At 47.8% G+C, this 23,044-nt stretch overlaps 1 protein-coding gene across 5 annotated transcripts in view; it reads left to right on the top strand.

The window, feature by feature from the left end:
* Positions 1 to 23,044, top strand: part of plekha6 (pleckstrin homology domain containing, family A member 6) — a 330,961-nt gene that overhangs the window by 159,799 nt on the left and 148,118 nt on the right. Inside the window, exon 1 of one of the 5 annotated variants that reach the window (XM_043716440.1) lies at positions 14,370 to 14,455. The exons of the other annotated variants lie outside the window; for them this stretch is intronic. The gene's annotated coding sequence lies outside the window, so the exon portion shown is untranslated. Of the gene's footprint in view, positions 1 to 14,369; positions 14,456 to 23,044 lie in introns of those variants that run through there. 5 annotated transcript variants of the gene reach the window in all.

Here is a 23,044-nt window from a genome sequence, read left to right as displayed (position 1 = left end):
GTCTGGGGGGAAATTGTGGTCTTTGAAGAAGGAGGCCATCTGGGTTGTACGGTATTGGAACTGGTCCTCCTGGGAGCAGACGCAGCGGAGACGAAGGAATTGGGAATTTGGGATGGCGTTTTGACAGGGGGCAGGGTGGGAGGAGGTGTAGTCTAGGTAGCTGTGGGAGTTGGTCGGTTTGTAGTAAATGTCTGTGTTGATTCGGTCGCCCGAGATAGAAATGGAGAGGTCTAGGAAGGGGAGGGAGGAGTCTGAGACAGTCCAGGTGAATTTGAGGTCGGGATGGAAGGTGTTAGTAAAGTGCATGAACTGTTCAACCTCCTCATGAGAGCACGAGATAGCGCCGATACAGTCATCGATGTAGCGGGGGATGGCGCCAGTGTAGCTGCGGAAGATGGACTGTTCCACAGTTCCGACGAAGTGGCAGGCATAGCTGGGGCCCATGTGGGTGCCCATGGCTAGAGGAAGTGGGAGGTGATATGGAGGTGCTGGTGTTGGACTGGGATGGACAAAGTTAAAAACCACACAATGCCAGATTGTAGTCCAACAGGTTTATTTGGAAGCACCCGTGATGTGTGTGTGCAGATGTAGGACACAGTGAAGAACAACAAATGTGACAATCAGTGCCCTCCTCAACAAAGGGCAGTGCTACACTTCTGTTTATTGTCTGTCAGCCAGAGCTCCCTGATTGGACCAGATTAACAGGCCCAATCTGGGATCTCATATTCCATGAGGTCCACCTGGCTGACCCCATTACAATCACTACATAATGGTGCCTAGGTACAAGATGTCAGGTATAAATGAGTAAAAGAAAGCAAGAAAATAAAAAGTTCAGCATTACAGTCCTTCTAAAGCAGAGATAGAGAGAGGAAAAAAATTAAGGCAGAACGGTCTGCACTGCCACTCACCTCGAGGCTGGGAGTCCCTACTCTGTCCCTCACCTTGAGGCTGGGAGTCCCCTCACTCCCCCTCACCTCGAGGCTGGGAAACTCGCACTGTCACTCACCTCGAGGCTGGGAGTCCCCTCACTCCCCCTCACCTCGAGGCTGGGAGTCTCCTCATCCCCCTCACCTTGAGGCTGGGAGTCCCCTCACTCCCCCTCACCTCGAGGCTGGGAGTCCCCACACTGCCACTCACCTCGAGGCTGGGAGTCCCCATACTGCCCCTCACCTTGAGGCTGGGAGTCCCCTCACTCCCCCTCACCTCAAGGCTGGGAGTCCCCACACTGCCACTCACCTCGAGGCTGGGAGTCCCCTGCACTGCCACTTGCCTCGAGGCCGGGAGTCCATGCACTGCCCCTCACCTCGAGGCTGGGAGTCCACACTCTGTCCCTCACCTCGAGGCTGGGAGACCCCTCACTGCCACTCACCTCAAGGCTGGGAGTCCCCACTCTGTCCCTCACCTCGAGGCTGCGAGTCCCCTCACTGCCCCTCACCTTGAGACTGGGAGTCCCTGCACTGCCCCTCACCTCGAGGCCAGGAGTCCATGCACTGCCCCTCACCTTGAGGCTGGGAGTCCCCACTCTGCCCCTCACCTCGAGGCTGGGAGTCCACTCTGTCACTCACCTCGAGGCCGGGGGTCCCCTCACACCCCCTCACCTCAAGGCTGGGAGTCTCTGCACTGCCACTCACCTCCAGGCTGGGAGCCCCATCACTGCCCCTCACCTCGAGGCTGGGAGTCAACTCTGTCCCTCACCTCGAGGCCGGGAATCCCCGCACTGTCACTCACCTCGAGGCTGGGAGTCCCTGTACTGCCCCTCACCTTGAGCCTGGGAGTCCCCTGCACTGCCCCTCACCTCGAGGCTGGGAGTCCCCTCACTGCCCCTCACCTCGAGGCTGGGAGTCCACTCTGTCCCTCACCTCGAGGCCGGGAATCCCCGCACTGTCACTCACCTCGAGGCTGGGAGTCCCTGTACTGCCCCTCACCTCAAGCCTGGGAGTCCCCTGCACTGCCCCTCACCTCGAGGCTGGGAGTCCCCTCACTGCCCCTCACCTCGAGGCTGGGAGTCCACTCTGTCCCTCACCTCGAGGCCGGGAATCCCCGCACTGTCACTCACCTCGAGGCTGGGAGTCCCTGTACTGCCCCTCACCTCAAGCCTGGGAGTCCCCTGCACTGCCCCTCACCTCGAGGCTGGGAGTCTCCTCACTGCCCCTCACCTCGAGGCTGGGAGTCCACTCTGTCCCTCACCTCGAGGCCGGGAATCCCCGCACTGTCACTCACCTCGAGGCTGGGAGTCCCTGTATTGCCCCTCACCTCAAAGCTGGGAGTCCACTCTGTCCCTCACCTTGAGGCCGGGAATCCCTGCACTGTCACTCAACTCGAGGCTGTGAGACCCCTCACTACCCCTCACCTCGAGCCTGAGAGTCCCTGTACTGCCCTTCACCTTGAGCCTGGGAGTCCCTGTACTGCCCCTCACCTCGGCTGGGAGTCCCCTGCACTGCCTCTCACCTCAAGGCTGGGAGTCCCCACTCTGTCCCTCACCTCGAGGCTGGGCGTCCCCCGTACTGCCACTCAGCTTGAGACTGGGAGTTCCCACTCTGTCCCTCACCGCGAGGCTAGGAGATCCCTCACTGCCCCTCACCTTGAGGCCAGGAGTCCCTGCTCTGTCCCTCACCTCGAGGCCGGGAGTCCTCTCACTGCTGCTCACCTCGAGGCTGGGATCCCCTTCACTGCTGCCCACCACGAGGCCGGGAGTCCCCTCACTGCCGCTCACCTCGAGGCTGGGACTCGCATGGGTCCCGGTTGGGTTACACCTCACAGGAGTTAAGTAGAAAGGGAAAAAAAATGTGAAAAGAGAAAAAAAATGGACGGAGTAGAGGAGCTCTGGCTGAGGAGCCCTACTCTGCCGCCATCTTGGAGAAATAGGGGTTGAGGTTTCCATCTGTGGATGTAAGGGTCACCATGCCTTGGTGATGACTGATTTCACAGCTTCGCACTCTGGGTTTCGGGAATTTTGCGTCAGTTTTGGCAGACTCTTTTGTTTTATTGCAGAAAGCTGGTTGGTAAAGGACAGGACTGACAGAGCTAATCTTTAGCCAATTATATAATTTATTTCCAGAGTTTTACATTCCAAGTTTATATGTCGTAACCTCCCAGCCACAGTTTTAATCTGTTCACATGGGGCTCAAGTGAATCCCTAGTTAATGCCCACTGCTTGTATGCAGTTAACCACAGCTAATATACAATTAACACCATATTAACACCGTGGACAGCTTCCTAAGGATTCTTCGTAGATCGCAGGGTTCTAAGCAACCTCGGCTGTCTTCAGGCTGGTTGACAGGACAATAGAAAAGAAATGATATATATGGCATCTTGTGTAAATTCTGACTATTCCAAAGCCATAAATTCATGAAGATATTAGGAGTCATAGTCTAATTAGCTTTCTTTCTGCTTTCGTTCACTTGCCTTCATTAACTTTCTGGAGAAAAGTACCAATGGACATGATTTCACAATCTCTTTTACTGTGTAAACGTAGAAAGAATGAAATACTTTCATCTCTATAGCACCTTTCATGAGCACAGGACATCCTAAAGCATTGACAACCAATGAGCTACTTGTGAAGTGCAGCTGCTGTTGCACTGTCAGAAACACAGAAGCCAATTCATGCACAGCAAGCTCCTACAAACAGCAATATCTCTATGTAGATTGAGGGATGGATTTTGACAGGGAGACCAGAGGGATCTTGAACCAGTGCTGGGGAATTAGATAAGAAAGGCGATGACTTGAGAGAACATTACAGAGGATTGGGTGCTTGTTCACTGGTCAGTGTTAACGGAGCTTGTCCTGATTGCTCTGGTTCCCTGGCCGACCTTGGACTGTGTTGCAAACTGTGGAGTCAGTCAAAAGGCAGATGGAATGCATCTTGAGGTGATTAACCAGGCCCTGAACCTCTGTCAGATTACAGCACACAGCTGTTTCAGAGAGCTTGCCTAATATAAAACAAACAGGCTTTAGGATAAGGGCCAGTCACATAGTTTCGAACAGAGCCTGGTCCATAATACAAAACGCCCAAGATAAAAGTTAGATAAAAAGAACTCAACCCAACAGAAAATCTTGGATGTATGCAGCAGGTAACTAAAGCATGTAGGGCTAACGTTTCTCCCTCCCTCTCTCTCTGTCTGTCTCTCTCTCTCACTCTCTCTCTCTCTCCCTGTCTCCGACTTCATAATTTTACATAATTATTCAGAACGAAGGCCATTTGATCAGTGCAATACGAGCAACCGTCCCGAATCACAATGGCGTCGAGTAACTGATTTGTTTAAAGTAGATCTCAATTGAGCAGGGATTACTGATTGTGGGCAGGAACCTTGTATCTGTGTGCTCACAGAGACAACATTACAGCAGATGGTATCTCTTAAAAGTTTCTTTCAGTTGGATAAGCATCAAAAAGTGGATGATATCAGCACAGCCTTGAGCATCTGGAGCTCGAGTTGGTCAAGGCAATCCAAGCTTGTATTTATTTCTATGAGATCCTTATCAAGCATCGGCAAGAATTTCATCAAATATATCTCCTGCACGTCCTGGGTGAAAGCTTTGAAATAATTTGGTTCTTGGTATGAGGGCTGTTGCTGGCAAGGCTGGCATTTATCGCCCATTCCTCATTGCCCTGCGAGGTTATTGGTTCTGGCTGCTACAGGTTACTCCTGCTTTGACCCAGTGACCACAAAGGGCAGGGAATATGTACTAGAGTCAGATTAGGAAGGAAACCAAGGGGCATCTGATGGTGTTCCGAAGATGTTACTGGGGTTTGATGGGGTTACTGTCTCAGCTTCACATCTTAGACCTGAATATCCCACCCACATCAAACAGGTAAAGTTGGGCAGAACCACCCAGCAAATAAAGTTATCAAGAAGTTTGAGTTTAATTTGGAATATCCCAGTGGTCACACTTCACCAATGCTCAGAGTTTGGATCGATTAGAATCAGGGCATGTAGCTCAGCATCACAAGCTTATTAATTGTATATTATTCAAGTGTTTATTACTTTGTGGATGGAGGCTTTGTTCTGCCATTTGAACATATGAACAAGGAACAAGAGCAGGCCACTCGCCCCTTCGAGCCTGCTATCCCCCTCAATAAAATCACGACTGAGTACAGGGGTTGGAAGGTCATGTTATGGCTGCACAGGGCATTGATTCAGCCACTTTAGGAATATTGTGTGTAATTCTGATCTGAAACCTGAAAGTGTTCAGAAAAGATTTAAGAGGATATTGCAAGTGTTGGAGGGTTTGAGCTACGAGGAGAGGCTGTATAGGCTGGGGCTGTTTTCCCTGGAGTGTCGGAGGCTGAGAGGTGACCTTGTAGAGGTTTATAAAATTATGTGGGGAATGGATAGGATAAATTGACAAGGTATTTTCCCTGGGATGGGGGTAGTGCAGGATTAGAGGGAATCAGTTTAGGATGAGAGGGGAAAGATTTAAAGGGGACCTAAGGGGCAACTTTTTCACGCATCTGGATGGGTACATGAATACGAAGGTAGTTTCTTTAATCAGAGAGTAGTAGGGGCGTGGATCGCCGTGTCTGCAACAGTAGTAGATTCACCAACTTTAAGGACATTTAAATGTCATTGGATAAACATACGGATGATAATGGAATAGTGTAGGTTAGATGGGCTTCAGATTGGTTTCACAGGTCGGTGCAACATCAAGGGTGAAGGGCCTGTACTGCGCTGTAATGTTCTATGTTCTAAGGGTTTAGAGGGATATGGGTCAAGTGCTGGCAAAGGGATTAGATTAGGTTAGGAGATCAGCATGGACAAAGTTGGACCGAAGAATCTGTTTCCATGCTGTACATCTCTATGACTTTGATCAGAATTTAACCTTTACTCTACATTGTTGCACATCCCAAAAATCTTGCATCCCCTCGGTCATCAAGAATCTGCCTACCTCTACCTTGAAGATATTTCAAGGTTCTGCATCCACTGTCTTTTGAGAAAGGGGTTTACAAAGACTCTCAACCCTCTGAAAGGAAACTATTTCCTCATATCTATCTTAAATGGGTGAACTCTTATTCTGAAACTCTGACCCCAGTTCTAGATTCTCCAATAGTGAAAACATCCTTTCAACATCCACCTGGTCAAATCCCCTCAGGATCTTGTATGTTAATTGGTTTGTAGGATGTGTGCATCACTGGCTGGGCCAACATTTCTTCCTCTAATTGCAAAGGAAAAAGTGGTGGTGAGCTGTCCTTTTGAACTGATGCATTGTGTTTAGCTCCACCCATTGTGTTGTTAGGGAGGGATCACCGCTGAAGATGTGATATATTTCCATGTCAGGATTGTGAGTGGTTTGGAGGGAATCTTGAGACGGTCTTCCCATGTATCTTACCCTTTGAGATGGTTGAGATTATTGGTTTGGAAGTTGCTGTCAAAGGAGCCTTGGTGATTTAATACAGTGCCTCTTGTAGATGATACACCCAACTGCCACTGTGTATCAGTGATGAAGGGGTAACTGTTAAAAATGTTCAATGGAGTGCCCTTGACATGGGTTGCTTTGACATGGGCTGTTGAGCTTCTTCAGTATAGTTGGAGCTGCACTTATCCAGGCAACTGGAGAGTATTCTGAGTATTCAGTGAGGATTTAATTGTGCTGCTACAAATAGGAACAGACTGAAACTGTAATGATGGGGTTGAGGAGGTGTATGTTTGTACTTTTGTGTACCTCCAAAACTAAAAGATTAGAAAATTCTGGAAAGATTGGCTGTAGTTCTATCCTTCGCCGTTAGGCTTCAGGGAATAAAACAATTTGGTGAAGGAGGAAGGAAGAGAAACATGAGAGGGCCTTTTCCATGCTACTAACATTTTATAGCGAGATTATAATTCATCCCTCATGGGTAGATTAGATATAATCAGGTTGGATTGTTGCAGGTCGGAATCTGGAATCTGCCACATTCCTGCCTCTAGCCGGATTCAGTCCAATGCAGGAATGCCTTTGGTTAGACTCCCTAACTCTTTGGTTAGACTTCAACCACCCCTATCCCTGACCAATGTAAGCACTTACATAGATCTGTCACCAGATATGGGGAACATGGTAAGGGAACCTGTGCTAATTGCTCGTGATCCGTTGAGGGGGCGGAGTTGCAGGGGAGGTGGTTTGAACCTGGGGGGAATAACGTGAGTGTAGCAGGGGAGTGTCAGATAAGGAAACCTGTGCTGATTGCTCGTGATCCATCCCATGTTCATAGCTGTTCCTCACTTGGAAATATTCAGTTGAGGCTGATTGAGGGACCCATCAGTGGAAAAAGTGTTTGGGGAGATGTTGCCTGTTGAGAGCAATTCCCTTGCCCTTGTTGCTGACTCTCCCCCGTTACATTCACTTGACTCCCCCCAGCTTCAACCTACCTCATCTGCGACTCCGCCCCCTCGAAATGCCTCCCACCATCACTTACATCAGCCTCCAGTGGGTGTCTTTCAAGCAGCAGCCACTGCCTACCAATGGTGCTGCTGACCAAGAGAGTTGTCTGATGCTGATTAGCCAGCACCTCTTGCTGGGCGGGAATTCCCTCACCTTAGGATCTTGATTGTGGGAAAGACCAGCCCCTGGCCTCCTGTCAGCTGCCTGATCCACAGGCGTTTCCGAAAACAGGGAATGCTGGTCTTTCACCAGATCATCGGAGAGTAGCCAAAATCTCCCCAACCATCTTGATAAGATACCCCCCCTTAGTTACACAGAGATAGTCACAAATAAATTGACACTGGGGAATCCAGAACTTTCTCTAATTCACAAAATATTTTGTCTTGAAATGATTAGAATAGATGATTAAATAATTATGTTGTAGAATACCAACAAGGTTGAAAACCAAAGGATATAAAAGCAAGTTAAAAGTAGAAATCCGATAAGTAGAGACTATAGTTTTGGGGATGGCAGCCTGAGGATACACGGAGCTCCAAATCTGAGATATCAGGGGATAAGGGAAAGGGGAAAACAGTGCAATATTTTGGTGAAATATGATCCCATGCAGAAAAAGCAGTAATAATCAGGATATACATCACAGTGCATTTTGTGGTCAAAAGGCTCAGGAGAATATTGTATCTTTTTAAAATTCCTCCCCTATCACCCGGCCAGGCTACGTTCGATTGGATTGTAAGTCTGAGATGGAGCTGTGCGATGAGATCTGTTGTGGAGTCAAGAAGCCACTGAGAGAAAAGTGGTCAGTTTATGAAGACACCTCCAATGCCTTATGAGTTACCATCCCTTTGGCTTTGGATCTCATGAACATGCGAATTAGAAGTAGAAATAAACCATTCTGCCTTTGAAACCTGCTCTGCTATTGAATAAGGTCATGGCTGATCTGACTAAACCCAAATCCTCATTCCCGCCTCCTCCTGATAACCCTTTGCCCTCCCCCGCTCGCTTAACAAGAATCTATCTATCTCTGCCTTAAAAAATTCAATATTTTTGCAGCATCTGGAGATTTTCTTTTGTCTCTTAAAATATTCAAGGTCTTTCCTTCCACCATTTATTTCATGGAGTTCCAAAGACTCAGTGAGAGATTAAATTCACCTCATAGAGTTATAGAGATGTACAGCACGGAAACAGATCTTTCAGTCCAACTCGTCCATGCCAACCAGATATCCTAAATTAACCTAGTCCCATTTGCCAGCATTTGGCCCATATCCTTCTAAACCTTTCCTATTCATGTCTCCATCCAGATGTCTTTTCAATGTTGTAATTGTACCCACCTCCAACACATCCTCTGGCAGCTCATTTTATACACGCACCACCGCCTGCATGAAAAGGTTGCCCCTTAGGTCCCTTTTAAATTGTTCCCCTCTCACTCTAAACCTATGGCTTCTAGTTTTGGACTCCTCTATCCTAGGGAAAAGACCTCAACAGTTTTAATTTGGAGGTTCCTGGTTTTTAAGGAATGACCCCTGGTTCCTGATTGAAGTATCATCAATTCAGGGCAGAGGCTGTCATGCTGGACTGAACTGCAACTTGGAGGCTTCTCGTAGGCTGCTTGTTGTATTTATACATGGACTCTCTGCACCTCGGAGTAGGTGGAATCCCATGTGGTTCTGATTACAGTACCGGTTCAACTAGAGGTCTTTGTAAGCAAGGCAATTAAAAATCATCTCTTTTTTTGTCCATTCTAGTGAAGAAGGTAGAAGGAAAATATGCTTCTACACTGAGGAACATTTAGTACTGGCTTCAGTTTTAGGTGCAACACGGAATGGATTTAATCTTCTCCCATTGCATCTGAAGAAGCCACCTTCTGTTGAAGACCAATTTTGTTGTGTGAGAAAGTGAGGACTGCAGATGCTGGAGATCAGAGCTGAAAATGTGTTGCTGGAAAAGCGCAGCAGGTCTGGCAGCATCCAAGGAGCAGGAGAATCGACGTTTTGGGCATGAGGAAGGGCTCATGCCCGAAACGTCGATTCTCCTGCTCCTTGGATGCTGCCTGACCTGCTGCGCTTTTCCAGCAACACATTTTCAATTTTGTTGTATGGTTGGTTTGTCTCGTTAGGAGCCTTTAACAGGTTTGAACAATAAATCGTTAAAATATTACATGTAACGTTATAGAAGCATGACTAACTCCAAATTGATTCTTTGATGTTTTTTCCCTCTCTCATGCAATCTCTTACATCGTCACAGATGTGTTGTTTACGCTGTTCAAGACATTAACCCTTTCAAACTCTCAGACTACAATTAGCATTACCTGCAGTACACACCCAGGTTTTTTTTGTGTGCCAAGGTGTTTCCCACAGGACAATGTGACATTTAATTCAGGAATGAGTGTGTAATTTAAAAATTGCTGATTTTTAGGATATGGTGCTGACGCTAAGGATACCAATTATTGCCCATCCCTCAAATGAAACAAAGAACCACAAATGCTGAAGATCTGAAACAAGCACAGAAATTACTGGATAATGCCTGGAGAAACTCAGCAGGTCTGGCAGCATCTGTGGAGACAAAAACAGAGTTAACGTTTTGAGTCCAGATTGGTTCTGAACAAGGGTCGCTGGACTTCACAGATGCTCCCAGACCTGCTGAGTTTCTCCAGCCATTTCTGTTGTTATCCATTCCTCTTTGCCCTCAAATAGGTGACAGCGCGCTTCCTGTTGCTTGGTCACATTAGGGATGGGGTGGGGGGGGGGGGGGGGAGCTGGGGGGAACCAAGCATGTTGATTTGGCACACCTCGGGCAGACCGGGTGAAGAGAGCAGGATTTTTTTTCAAGCAACTGAGAGGATAGTGATGAAAGAAGCCCCTTTCCACCCCAAACAAGCCTCCGAAAACTTCCCCCAAAAGATCGTCTCTTCCATTCGGTGTCCCAACTGTAGCGTTCCTCAGGAATTCAACTGTAAACTTTGTGACTTAAAAAAATCTTCAATTTTTTTTTTGTTTCAGCTCTCTCTTTGAGTTGATCCCATCCCTATCCTTTGGCAAATTCCTTACTCATGTAGGAATTAGCTACACCCCCTCACCTTGCCATGGCCACACCTAGAAAATGCAGAAATAAAAACAGAAAGCTGTAATCAGTTAAGGAACATCTTCTTCTGTTTTGGTGCTGTTTTATATTGCAAACCTTGTAGCAAACTTGCTTCATCCTATAACATCCTGTCAAGGTGGGTTGTATAGTTGCCCTTTGAAGTCGTCCCAAGATAAGACGTGTCACCGCACTTTTGAATGATGGAATTTCTATGTTATTTTGAATGATTGTGTTTTGACCTGCAACTGGGAGAAAGTGAGGACTGCAGATGCTGGAGGTCAGAGTCGAGAGTGTGGAGCAGGAAAAGCACAGCAGGTCAGGCAGCATCCGAGGAGCAGGAGAGTCGACATTTTGGGGCATAAGCTCCTCATAATCCTAATGTAGGGCTTATGCCCAAAACATCAACTCTCCTGCTCCTCGGGTGCTGTCTGACTGGCTGTGCTTTTCCAGCACCACTTTTTCGATTCTGACCTGCAACACCTGCCTCAAATGCTCCCATTTGGACTCTCTACAGGTCCCATTGGGTCAGACAGCACTCTGTAGGTATAATGCCCAGATGTGGTGAGTGAGGATCCATGAGGAGTCCGGACAGTAAGCTAAAGCTTTTCTACATTGATGGAAGTATCAAGGGCAAAGATTTGAGGTAACGGGCAAAAGAGGCAATGGCAATGTGAGAAAATGCTTTCTCACACAGCAAGCTATTGGGATCTGCACCATGCATCCCAACAGTATGATGGAGGCAGGTTCAATCAAGGTGTTCAAGAGTGAATAGGATAGTAATGTGAAAATGTATATTGTGCATGGGTTGCAGGCAGAAGGTGGAGTGGTGGCACTCGGTTAGTTGCTCCTTTGGAGAGCCAGTACAAACACGATAGGCTGAATGGTCTTCTTCTCTGCTGGACGCATTTTGTGATTCTGAGATGGCTGTTGCTCAGTTTAAACTTACAGCAATTCAGGAAGAATGCTGTTGTGACTGTAATGAGGTCAGCCAGCTGGACGTTACAGAATATGAGTTCCTTGATTGAGACTATTAATCTGGTCCATTCAGGGAGACCTGGCTGATATAAAGGGGTGAATGTCTGGAGTGTTGAGTCCCTGAATGCCTGGCTCAGCATTACTGTCAAAGGCTACGTAGTGTCATAGATCTCGAGCGAGAGGAGGGAGGTTCAAAACTGAGGTGAGGAGCAACGACTCCTCCCAGAGAATTGTGAATCTGTGGAACTCACTGCCCAGAGCAGTGGAGGCAGAATCAATCAACAGATTCAAGAAAGAAATAGTTATGTTTCTGATGAAAAGCGGGATAAAGGGCAACGGGGAGCAGGCGGAAGAGTGGAGCTGAGACCAGGATAAGACCAGCCATGATCATGTTAAATGGCGGAGCGGGATCAAAGGGCTGAATTGCCTTCTCCTGCTCCTAATTCCTGTGTTCCTATAAATGTTGCTATTTGTAAATAAAGAGTGATTGACTGCCAGCCTCTGAGGAATTATTTTAAGTCCCAACTTCTAAATGTTTGTGCCAGAACATTTGATCGGTGAATAATTTGTGACCACAGGCTGCCTTCGGTAAACAAAACTGATTGTGTAAAAGGAAAGAACCTGTTGCTTTTATCGCACTTTTCACAAACTTTTGTGAGGAAAAATTGGTGAAGTTGCAACTTTTTTTCCTTGGAAGGAGGAGGCAAAGAGATAGAAATTTTCAAAATCATGAGGGGTCTGGGGCAGAGTCAGCAGGGAAAAATGGTTCCTGCTTATTAATGGATCAGGAATTTTAAATAATTCCACAGAGGCCAGTAACCCATCACCAAGTTACACATGCATAGTTTGGCTTCCTCAGACCCAGCTCTCAGAGTTAACAGAACCTCTGATGCTCCTGTTTATTTGTTTTTGTTTAACCTATTTTTCTAATCAACCTGTTCAGTTATTTTTACACACATCTGAGACTTGAACTTGGGCATCCCGGTTGAGTGGTAGGGATTCTACCTCTGCATCACAAGAGCCCATGACACTCCAGTTTATGTCTGTCAGCCAGTTTTCCCTGATTGGACCAAGTCAACAGCCCCAGTTAGAGAACTCATATTCCATGAGGTTCTCCCAGCTGACCTCATTCCAATTAGTACTGAAATAAATGGTTCCATTGTAGAGTGTTTTGCAAAGAAGCACATGTGTGGGGAGTAGAAAGCCTTATCTTGCAGTGACTGGTTAGGGATTGGTAAGCACCGCTTGGTATGTGTAGTGAAGGCAGATTCAATTGAGGCATACAGAAAGGCACTCAATGATTATTTAAATGGAAACAATGGGCAGTATTATGGGCAACAGTCCGAAGAATGGCACTAAGTTAAAACCCTCAGAGCCGCAGGTACGATGGGCCAAATAGTACCTCTCTGTGCCGTTACAATCCTGTGATTCTCACGATATCTCAAAGCTCTTTACAGACAGTGAAGTACATTTGCTGTGTAGTGTAATACAGGACATGTGGCAATCAATTCACATCAAATAATCTCCTAAAAGCAATGTGATAAGGACAAGATCTATTTAGTTTTAGTTTGATGTTTGGGGAATAAATAATGACCAGGGCAGCAAGGGCAATCTTGTGACTTTCTTCAAAATACCCATCTTCCTTTAGTTCCTTCTGAGAGGGAAGGCAGAGATAGTAAGTTAACACAACTGTCTTAATTGAAAGACAATGGAACACAAATTATTGAAGTTAAATACAAAAGTGTTTTATAAATACAGTGAAGATCATTAAATACTTATGCTAATACCTTGGCTGTTTAGTGATTCCCATTATTTCTGTTACATTTAGAAGTATAAGGGAGGGTATGCACTACAAAAGTAAAGGCACAGGGTGGAGAAAGAAGAGAATCTATTGATGCTCCTGCATTATCCACTTTGGTTTTGAATGACACGATGGCTTAGTGGTTAGCACTGCTGCCTCGCATCAGCAGCAGAGACCAGGGTGTAATTCCAGCCTCGGGCAGCTGTGTGGAGTTTGCACATTCTCCCCGTGTCTGTGTGGGTTTCCTTCAGGTGCTCTGATTTCCTCCCACAGTCCAAAGATGCATAGGTTAGGTAGATTGGCCATGGTAAGTTGTCCAGAGGGTTCAGGGATATGTAGGTTAGGTGCATTAGTCAGGAAATGTAGAGTAATAAGATTGAGGAATGGGTCTGGGTCAGTTACTTTTCAGAGGGTTGATGTGGACTTGTTGGGCCGAATGGCCTGTTTCCACACATTAGGGATTCTATGATTCTATACTGGTCAACCCATGGGCCATGTAATGGGTACAGTAATGCAGCTATTAACAAAGGTCACAGCTCCCCCAGTGGATGGAGAAATTAATCCAGATGGGAAGACTGACACATAACAGCAACTTTCAGATTTTGGGTGAAGGAAGTTGGTTGGTCCGAGATTTGGGGTGGGAATGGTGTGGTGAGGATGGGAGAGATGTACAAGGAAGTAGGCAGGAATGCAGATAAAGATTTTGGTTTATTGTCTCTTCCAAAAGGTGGTAAATACAAAGTGCAGCAGACCCTCTTAGTGCTGGAGAGTTAGCTAAGATAATGTGTAAGGTCCTTCAAGGGACTTGAACATGCACCTTCTAAATCAAAGGTGACTGACTTTAGATTAGATTGGATGGAAGAAAATAAGCCAAAACAAGAAGAAAGCGTCCTTGCAATTTGATGACGCCTTGGCTACATAAGTGAAAACTTCCACACCCACATCTCCACACCCTGGCTGGAATGTTTTGACATTTCAGTGTCATGCTACTCACAGCTCTGCCTCTCTCACTGATGAGACATGCCTCAGTTATTCAAAGTAAAGAATTCAGATCAGCAGATGTTTTCTCAGAAACGATCCGTGTTGCAACATGGTTGTTTTTCTTTTTGTGACTAAGGGCAGATTTTGTTGTTTATTACCCTATTCTGTTAGGAGGAGGTTGGACTGATTGTGCTGTCGTCCTCTCCCTCCCCTTTGTCTGTTTTGCTGCAGTCTTCACTTCTCATAACTACAAGGCAGGGATAAGCTGTGGTGAGTAGAAAGCCAAGGGGACTGACGTTTCTGGCAGTGCTCCCACCTTGAGTATCTCTTGCTTGCTTCTCTGTTGTTTTACAAGGTTTATTGTCTTACCCATCTTGACGGAGCTCAGTTTCCTTGGTTCTTGAAAGAGCCTGAAGTATTGGTGACCCACAGAGTCCCAATTAAACCAGTTGGGGACAAATGGAGCTGGAACCAACAGCTTAACCAGACAGATGGACAATTGGTGTGAGATTGGCTATGTGCAATGCACACCCTGCCGCTGTTAGTATTATCTATTAGTCTATCATTTTAACAGCGGAAAATGTAAGCATTGTTTTCAATTGTACTGGCTATGCAGGGAGACGTAATGCTGTGTTGCAAATGGAATACGTTACTTTGAAAGGTTGTCCAGAAATACCAATTCCTCATTGGTGAAGAGGGAATGTTTGCTATGGGTTTAAAGATGGTGGGTTCAGGCTTCACTTGAGGGATTGACAAAGTCTAAAGTGGGGTGTATGCAATGCACTTCATTCTGAGAGAGTGCTGCATTAACACAAGGTACCTCATACTGAGGGAGTGTTGCATTAGCACAAGTTCGGGGCACAGATAGGCGGTTCTGTGGGGGCAAGAGAAACTCACGTTTGGTATGTTGCCTCCCAGGTGCAAGGGTACATGACGTCTCTGATCGTGTTTTCCGGGTCCTTAAGGGGGAGGGGGAGCAGCCTGAAGTCGTGGTCCACATTGGCACCAACGACATAGGTAGGAGGAGGGCTGAGGATGTTAGGCAGGCTTTCAGAGAGCTAGACTGGAAGCTCAGAGTTAGAACAAACAGAGTTGTTGTCTCTGGTTTGTTACCCGTGCCACGTGATAGAGAGTCGAGGAATAGGGAGAGAGAACAGTTAAATGCGTGGCTACAGGGATGGAGCAGGAGGGAGGGATTCCGGTATCTGGATAACTGAGGTTTTTTCTGGGGAAGGTGGGACCTCTATAAAAGGATGGTCTACACCTGAACCTGAGGGGCACCAGTATTCTTGGGGGGAGGTTTGCTAGTGCTCTTGAGGGATTCCGTATCTGGATAACTGAGGTTTTTTCTGGGGAAGGTGGGACCTCTATAAAAGGATGGTCTACACCTGAACCTGAGGGGCACCAGTATTCTTGGGGGGAGGTTTGCTAGTGCTCTTTGAGGGGGTTTAAACTAACTCTGCAGGGGCATGGGAACCAGACTGTAGCTTTAGGGTGCAGGACCTAGAGTGTAGGGAGGTTAGGAACATGGCATCAAGCTCAAAGGAGGGTGCCTGGAAACAGGAAAGTGGCTTGAAGTGTGTATACTTCAATGCAAGAAGTATACGAAATAAGGTAGGTGAACTTGCAGCGTGGGTTGGTACCTGGGACTTCGATGTTGTGGCTATTACGGAGACATGGCTAGAACAGGAACAGGATTGGCTGTTGCAGGTTCCAGAATTTAAATGTTTGAGTAGGGGCGGAGGTGGGGGTAAAAGAGGGGGAGGTATGACATTGCTTGTCAAAGATAGTATTACAGCGGTGGAAAGGACAATGGATGAAGACTCGCCATCTGAGGCATTTTGGGCTGAGGTTAGGAATAGGAAAGGAGAGGTCACAAGGTACCTCATACTGAGGGAGTGCTGCATTAGCACAAGGCACCTCATACTGGGGGAGTGCTGCATTAGCACAAGGTACCTCATACTGAGGGAGTGCTGCATTAGCACAAGGCACCTCATACTGGGGGAGTGCTGCATTAGCACAAGGTACCTCATACTGAGGGAGTGCTGCATTAGCACAAGGCACCTCATACTGGGGGAGTGCTGCATTAGCACAAGGTACCTCATACTGAGGGAGTGCTGCATTAGCACAAGGCACCTCATACTGGGGGAGTGCTGCATTAGCACAAGGTACCTCATACTGAGGGAGTGCTGCATTAGCACAAGGCACCTCATACTGGGGGAGTGCTGCATTAGCACAAGGTACCTCATACTGAGGGAGTGCTGCATTAGCACAAGGCACCTCATACTGGGGGAGTGCTGCATTAGCACAAGGTACCTCATACTGAGGGAGTGCTGCATTAGCACAAGGCACCTCATACTGGGGGAGTGCTGCATTAGCACAAGGTACCTCATACTGAGGGAGTGCTGCATTAGCACAAGGCACCTCATACTGGGGGAGTGCTGCATTAGCACAAGGTACCTCATACTGAGGGAGTGCTGCATTAGCACAAGGCACCTCATACTGGGGGAGTGCTGCATTAGCACAAGGTACCTCATACTGAGGGAGTGCTGCATTAGCACAAGGCACCTCATACTGGGGGAGTGCTGCATTAGCACAAGGTACCTCATACTGAGGGAGTGCTGCATTAGCACAAGGCACCTCATACTGGGGGAGTGCTGCATTAGCACAAGGTACCTCATACTGAGGGAGTGCTGCATTAGCACAAGGCACCTCATACTGGGGGAGTGCTGCATTAGCACAAGGTACCTCATACTGAGGGAGTGCTGCATTAGCACAAGGCACCTCATACTGGGGGAGTGCTGCATTAGCACAAGGTACCTCATACTGAGGGAGTGCTGCATTAGCACAAGGCACCTCATACTGGGGGAGTGCTGCATTAGCACAAGGTACCTCATACTGAGGGAGTGCTGCATTAGCACAAGGCACCTCATACTGGGGGAGTGCTGCATTAGCACAAGGTACCTCATACTGAGGGAGTGCTGCATTAGCACAAGGCACCTCATACTGGGGGAGTGCTGCATTAGCACAAGGTACCTCATACTGAGGGAGTGCTGCATTAGCACAAGGCACCTCATACTGGGGGAGTGCTGCATTAGCACAAGGTACCTCATACTGAGGGAGTGCTGCATTAGCACAAGGCACCTCATACTGGGGGAGTGCTGCATTAGCACAAGGTACCTCATACTGAGGGAGTGCTGCATTAGCACAAGGCACCTCATACTGGGGGAGTGCTGCATTAGCACAAGGTACCTCATACTGAGGGAGTGCTGCATTAGCACAAGGCACCTCATACTGGGGGAGTGCTGCATTAGCACAAGGTACCTCATACTGAGGGAGTGCTGCATTAGCACAAGGCACCTCATACTGGGGGAGTGCTGCATTAGCACAAGGTACCTCATACTGAGGGAGTGCTGCATTAGCACAAGGCACCTCATACTGGGGGAGTGCTGCATTAGCACAAGGTACCTCATACTGAGGGAGTGCTGCATTAGCACAAGGCACCTCATACTGGGGGAGTGCTGCATTAGCACAAGGTACCTCATACTGAGGGAGTGCTGCATTAGCACAAGGCACCTCATACTGGGGGAGTGCTGCATTAGCACAAGGTACCTCATACTGAGGGAGTGCTGCATTAGCACAAGGCACCTCATACTGGGGGAGTGCTGCATTAGCACAAGGTACCTCATACTGAGGGAGTGCTGCATTAGCACAAGGCACCTCATACTGGGGGAGTGCTGCATTAGCACAAGGTACCTCATACTGAGGGAGTGCTGCATTAGCACAAGGCACCTCATACTGGGGGAGTGCTGCATTAGCACAAGGTACCTCATACTGAGGGAGTGCTGCATTAGCACAAGGCACCTCATACTGGGGGAGTGCTGCATTAGCACAAGGTACCTCATACTGAGGGAGTGCTGCATTAGCACAAGGCACCTCATACTGGGGGAGTGCTGCATTAGCACAAGGTACCTCATACTGAGGGAGTGCTGCATTAGCACAAGGCACCTCATACTGGGGGAGTGCTGCATTAGCACAAGGTACCTCATACTGAGGGAGTGCTGCATTAGCACAAGGCACCTCATACTGGGGGAGTGCTGCATTAGCACAAGGTACCTCATACTGAGGGAGTGCTGCATTAGCACAAGGCACCTCATACTGGGGGAGTGCTGCATTAGCACAAGGTACCTCATACTGAGGGAGTGCTGCATTAGCACAAGGCACCTCATACTGGGGGAGTGCTGCATTAGCACAAGGTACCTCATACTGAGGGAGTGCTGCATTAGCACAAGGCACCTCATACTGGGGGAGTGCTGCATTAGCACAAGGTACCTCATACTGAGGGAGTGCTGCATTAGCACAAGGCACCTCATACTGGGGGAGTGCTGCATTAGCACAAGGTACCTCATACTGAGGGAGTGCTGCATTAGCACAAGGCACCTCATACTGGGGGAGTGCTGCATTAGCACAAGGTACCTCATACTGAGGGAGTGCTGCATTAGCACAAGGCACCTCATACTGGGGGAGTGCTGCATTAGCACAAGGTACCTCATACTGAGGGAGTGCTGCATTAGCACAAGGCACCTCATACTGGGGGAGTGCTGCATTAGCACAAGGTACCTCATACTGAGGGAGTGCTGCATTAGCACAAGGCACCTCATACTGGGGGAGTGCTGCATTAGCACAAGGTACCTCATACTGAGGGAGTGCTGCATTAGCACAAGGCACCTCATACTGGGGGAGTGCTGCATTAGCACAAGGTACCTCATACTGAGGGAGTGCTGCATTAGCACAAGGCACCTCATACTGGGGGAGTGCTGCATTAGCACAAGGTACCTCATACTGAGGGAGTGCTGCATTAGCACAAGGCACCTCATACTGGGGGAGTGCTGCATTAGCACAAGGTACCTCATACTGAGGGAGTGCTGCATTAGCACAAGGCACCTCATACTGGGGGAGTGCTGCATTAGCACAAGGTACCTCATACTGAGGGAGTGCTGCATTAGCACAAGGCACCTCATACTGGGGGAGTGCTGCATTAGCACAAGGTACCTCATACTGAGGGAGTGCTGCATTAGCACAAGGCACCTCATACTGGGGGAGTGCTGCATTAGCACAAGGTACCTCATACTGAGGGAGTGCTGCATTAGCACAAGGCACCTCATACTGGGGGAGTGCTGCATTAGCACAAGGTACCTCATACTGAGGGAGTGCTGCATTAGCACAAGGCACCTCATACTGGGGGAGTGCTGCATTAGCACAAGGTACCTCATACTGAGGGAGTGCTGCATTAGCACAAGGCACCTCATACTGGGGGAGTGCTGCATTAGCACAAGGTACCTCATACTGAGGGAGTGCTGCATTAGCACAAGGCACCTCATACTGGGGGAGTGCTGCATTAGCACAAGGTACCTCATACTGAGGGAGTGCTGCATTAGCACAAGGCACCTCATACTGGGGGAGTGCTGCATTAGCACAAGGTACCTCATACTGAGGGAGTGCTGCATTAGCACAAGGCACCTCATACTGGGGGAGTGCTGCATTAGCACAAGGTACCTCATACTGAGGGAGTGCTGCATTAGCACAAGGCACCTCATACTGGGGGAGTGCTGCATTAGCACAAGGTACCTCATACTGAGGGAGTGCTGCATTAGCACAAGGCACCTCATACTGGGGGAGTGCTGCATTAGCACAAGGTACCTCATACTGAGGGAGTGCTGCATTAGCACAAGGCACCTCATACTGGGGGAGTGCTGCATTAGCACAAGGTACCTCATACTGAGGGAGTGCTGCATTAGCACAAGGCACCTCATACTGGGGGAGTGCTGCATTAGCACAAGGTACCTCATATTGAGGGAGCGCTGCATTAACACAAGATACCTCATGCTGAGGGATGCTGCATTAGCACAAGGTACCTCATACTGAGGGAGTGCTGCATTAGCACAAGGCACCTCATACTGGGGGAGTGCTGCATTAGCACAAGGTACCTCATACTGAGGGAGTGCTGCATTAGCACAAGGTACCTCATATTGAGGGAGCGCTGCATTAGCACAAGATACCTCATATTGAGGGAGTGTTGCATTAGCACAAGGCACCTCATACTGAGGGAGCGCTGCATTAGCACAAGATACCTCATATTGAGGGAGTGCTGCATTAGCACAAGGCACCTCATACTGAGGGAGTGCTGCATTAACACAAAGCACCTCATACTGAGGGAGTGCTGCATTAACACAATGTACCTCATATTGAGGGAGTGCTGCATTAACACAAGGCACCTTATACTGAGGGAGTGCTGCATTAGCACAAGGCACCTCATACTGAGGGAGTGCTGCATTAGCACAAGGTACCTCATATTGAGGGAGCGCTGCATTAGCACAAGATACCTCATATTGAGGGAGTGTTGCATTAACACAAGGTACCTCATACTGAGGGAGTGCTGCATTAACATGGGTGTCATCCTTCAGATGTGGCATTATATTACTACAGTGGGCGGCACGGTGGCACAGTGGTCAGCACTGTTGCCTCACAGCGCCAGAGATCCGGGTTCAATTCCCGCCTCAGGCGACTAACTGTGTGGAGTTTGCACGTTGTCAGCGTGGGTTTCCTCCGGGTGCTCCGGTTTCCTCCCACAGTCCAAAGATGTGCAGGTTAGGTAAATTGGCCATGCTAAATTGCCCGTAGTGTTAGGTAAAGGAGTAAATGTAGGGGTATGGGTGGGTTGCGCTTCGGCGGGGCAGTGTGGACTTGTTGGGCCGAAGGGCCTGTTTCCACATTGTGAGTAATCTAATCTGAATATTACTATCTTCTCCTACAAGTGGGTGTAAAAGATCCCATGTTACTGTTTGGTTGAAATACCGGGGAGTTGTTCCCATTGCCCTGTCAGTTTTTATCCTTGTCCGCCAGTTCACAAAAGACCATCAGTCATTTAACGTTTTGCTGCTTGGCGGTGCTTGGCTTGTGCAAATCGGTTCCGTGTTTTCTGTATGAAAACAAAATTGCTGCACTTCAAAATACGCTTACTCAATTGTAAAACACCTTAATACTGAGGTAATGGTGCTGTAAGCCTTTTTATGAGCAGTTTGCTGACTTGAAGTTTTAAGGTTTTATCACCTACATTTTATATCAAGATATAATCATACAGAGCAGATTAACTGTGTGATCCCATTATTATAAGTGGTACATTAAGGGGAGATGACCATTTGGCCTTTGTGTGTAAATAATGGAAACATAGAATGAACCTTTTCTCTACAATTAATCTTGTTGATTTGTGATGGGTAGGCTACATGGCTGATTGTAATTCATACCCTGTCCAGTCATTAAAATTCTTGCCTGGTGCAGATAATGGTGGCTCAGTGGTTGGCAACGCTGCCTCACAGCGCCAGGGACCCGCATTTGATTCCAGCCTTGGGCAACTGCCTGTGTGGAGTTTGCACGTTCTCCCCGTGTCTGTGTGGGGGGTTTCCTCCAGGTGCTCTAGTTTCCTCTCATAATCCAAAGACGTGCAGGTTAGGTGAACTGGCCATGCTAAATTGTCCATAATGGTTGGGGGTATGTAGGTTAGGTGGATTAGTCAGGGGTAAATGTAGAGTAATGGGGAATGGGTTTTGGATGGGATACTCTTTGGAGCGTCAGTGTGGACTTGTTGGGCCGAAGGGCCTGTTTCCACCCTGGAGGGATTCTCAATATTAAATAACTTGTCTCTGAGTTAATTTCATTCCTTGATGTTTGTACGGATTGCTGATGATTATCTATAAACTTGATTTGCTGGGTTTTTATCACAATCACTAAGGTTGCCTAAGGTACCTCCACTAATGTAACATCACCCGACGTTGGTCCTGTCTCTGCTGCTAGAAACCCTTGTGAATGACTTTGTACTTCTTGCTTCAACTTTTAAAACATTCATTCATGGGATGAGGGGGTGTCCCAGCATTTATTGCCCATCCCTAATTACATGGAGGGTAGTTAAAAGTCAACCACATTGCTGTGGATCTGGAGTCATGTGTAAGCCAGACCAGATAAGGATGGCAGTTTCCTTTCCTAAAGGGCATTATTGAACTAAATGGGTTTCTTCCCCAACAATTGGCAATGGTTTCATGGTCATAATTAGACGCTTAATTTGAAATTTTTATTGAATTCAAACTCTACCATCTGCCATGGTGGGATTCAAGCCCAGGTCCCAGAACATTACCTGGGTCTCTGGTTCAGATTCCTGAAGAAGGGCTCATGCCCAAAACGTCGATTCTCCTGCTCCTTGGATGCTGCCTGACCTGCTGCGCTTTGCCAGCAACACATTTTCATCTCTGGTTTAACAGTCCCGTGATAATACCACTAGGCCATCGCCTCCCCTTAACTTCTCTCACCTTCTCCTGGCTGCTGTCCCACATTCATTCCCCATGTGAAGTTGAAACCACCTAGAGCCTTGCTGCCTCTTGATATGTAGCAAACTCTATTCCTCAGTGGCTCACTGTCCTCCATTGCCTCTCAGTCAAGCCACATTGTGATTTTAAATTCTTGTCCTTGGTTTCTATATCTCTCCGTAGCTTTGCCCCTCCCTATCTCTGAAACCTCTTCCAGCCTTATACACCCCCAAGATGTTTATCACTCTCTAATCCTGGCCTCATATTGTCCCCTGTAATAAAAGGGCAGACAACTTCTCCATAGCAGGATCCCAATAATGGCAGTGAGATGATTGCATTTGTTTGTTGGTAATGGTTGAGGGAAAAATGTTAGTCAAGATTTTACTCATTGTAGGATATCAGGATCTTGCTGTGCATAGCACATGAAACATAGAACACTACAGCACAGGAACACACACACACACTCCCTCACCCCCTCCCCCACCCCAACCACACACACACA

This window comes from Chiloscyllium plagiosum, chromosome 26 (genome assembly GCF_004010195.1).
Source record: "Chiloscyllium plagiosum isolate BGI_BamShark_2017 chromosome 26, ASM401019v2, whole genome shotgun sequence".
Lineage (NCBI taxonomy): Eukaryota > Metazoa > Chordata > Chondrichthyes > Orectolobiformes > Hemiscylliidae > Chiloscyllium > Chiloscyllium plagiosum.
This window is presented reverse-complemented; position numbering and strand designations above follow the sequence as displayed.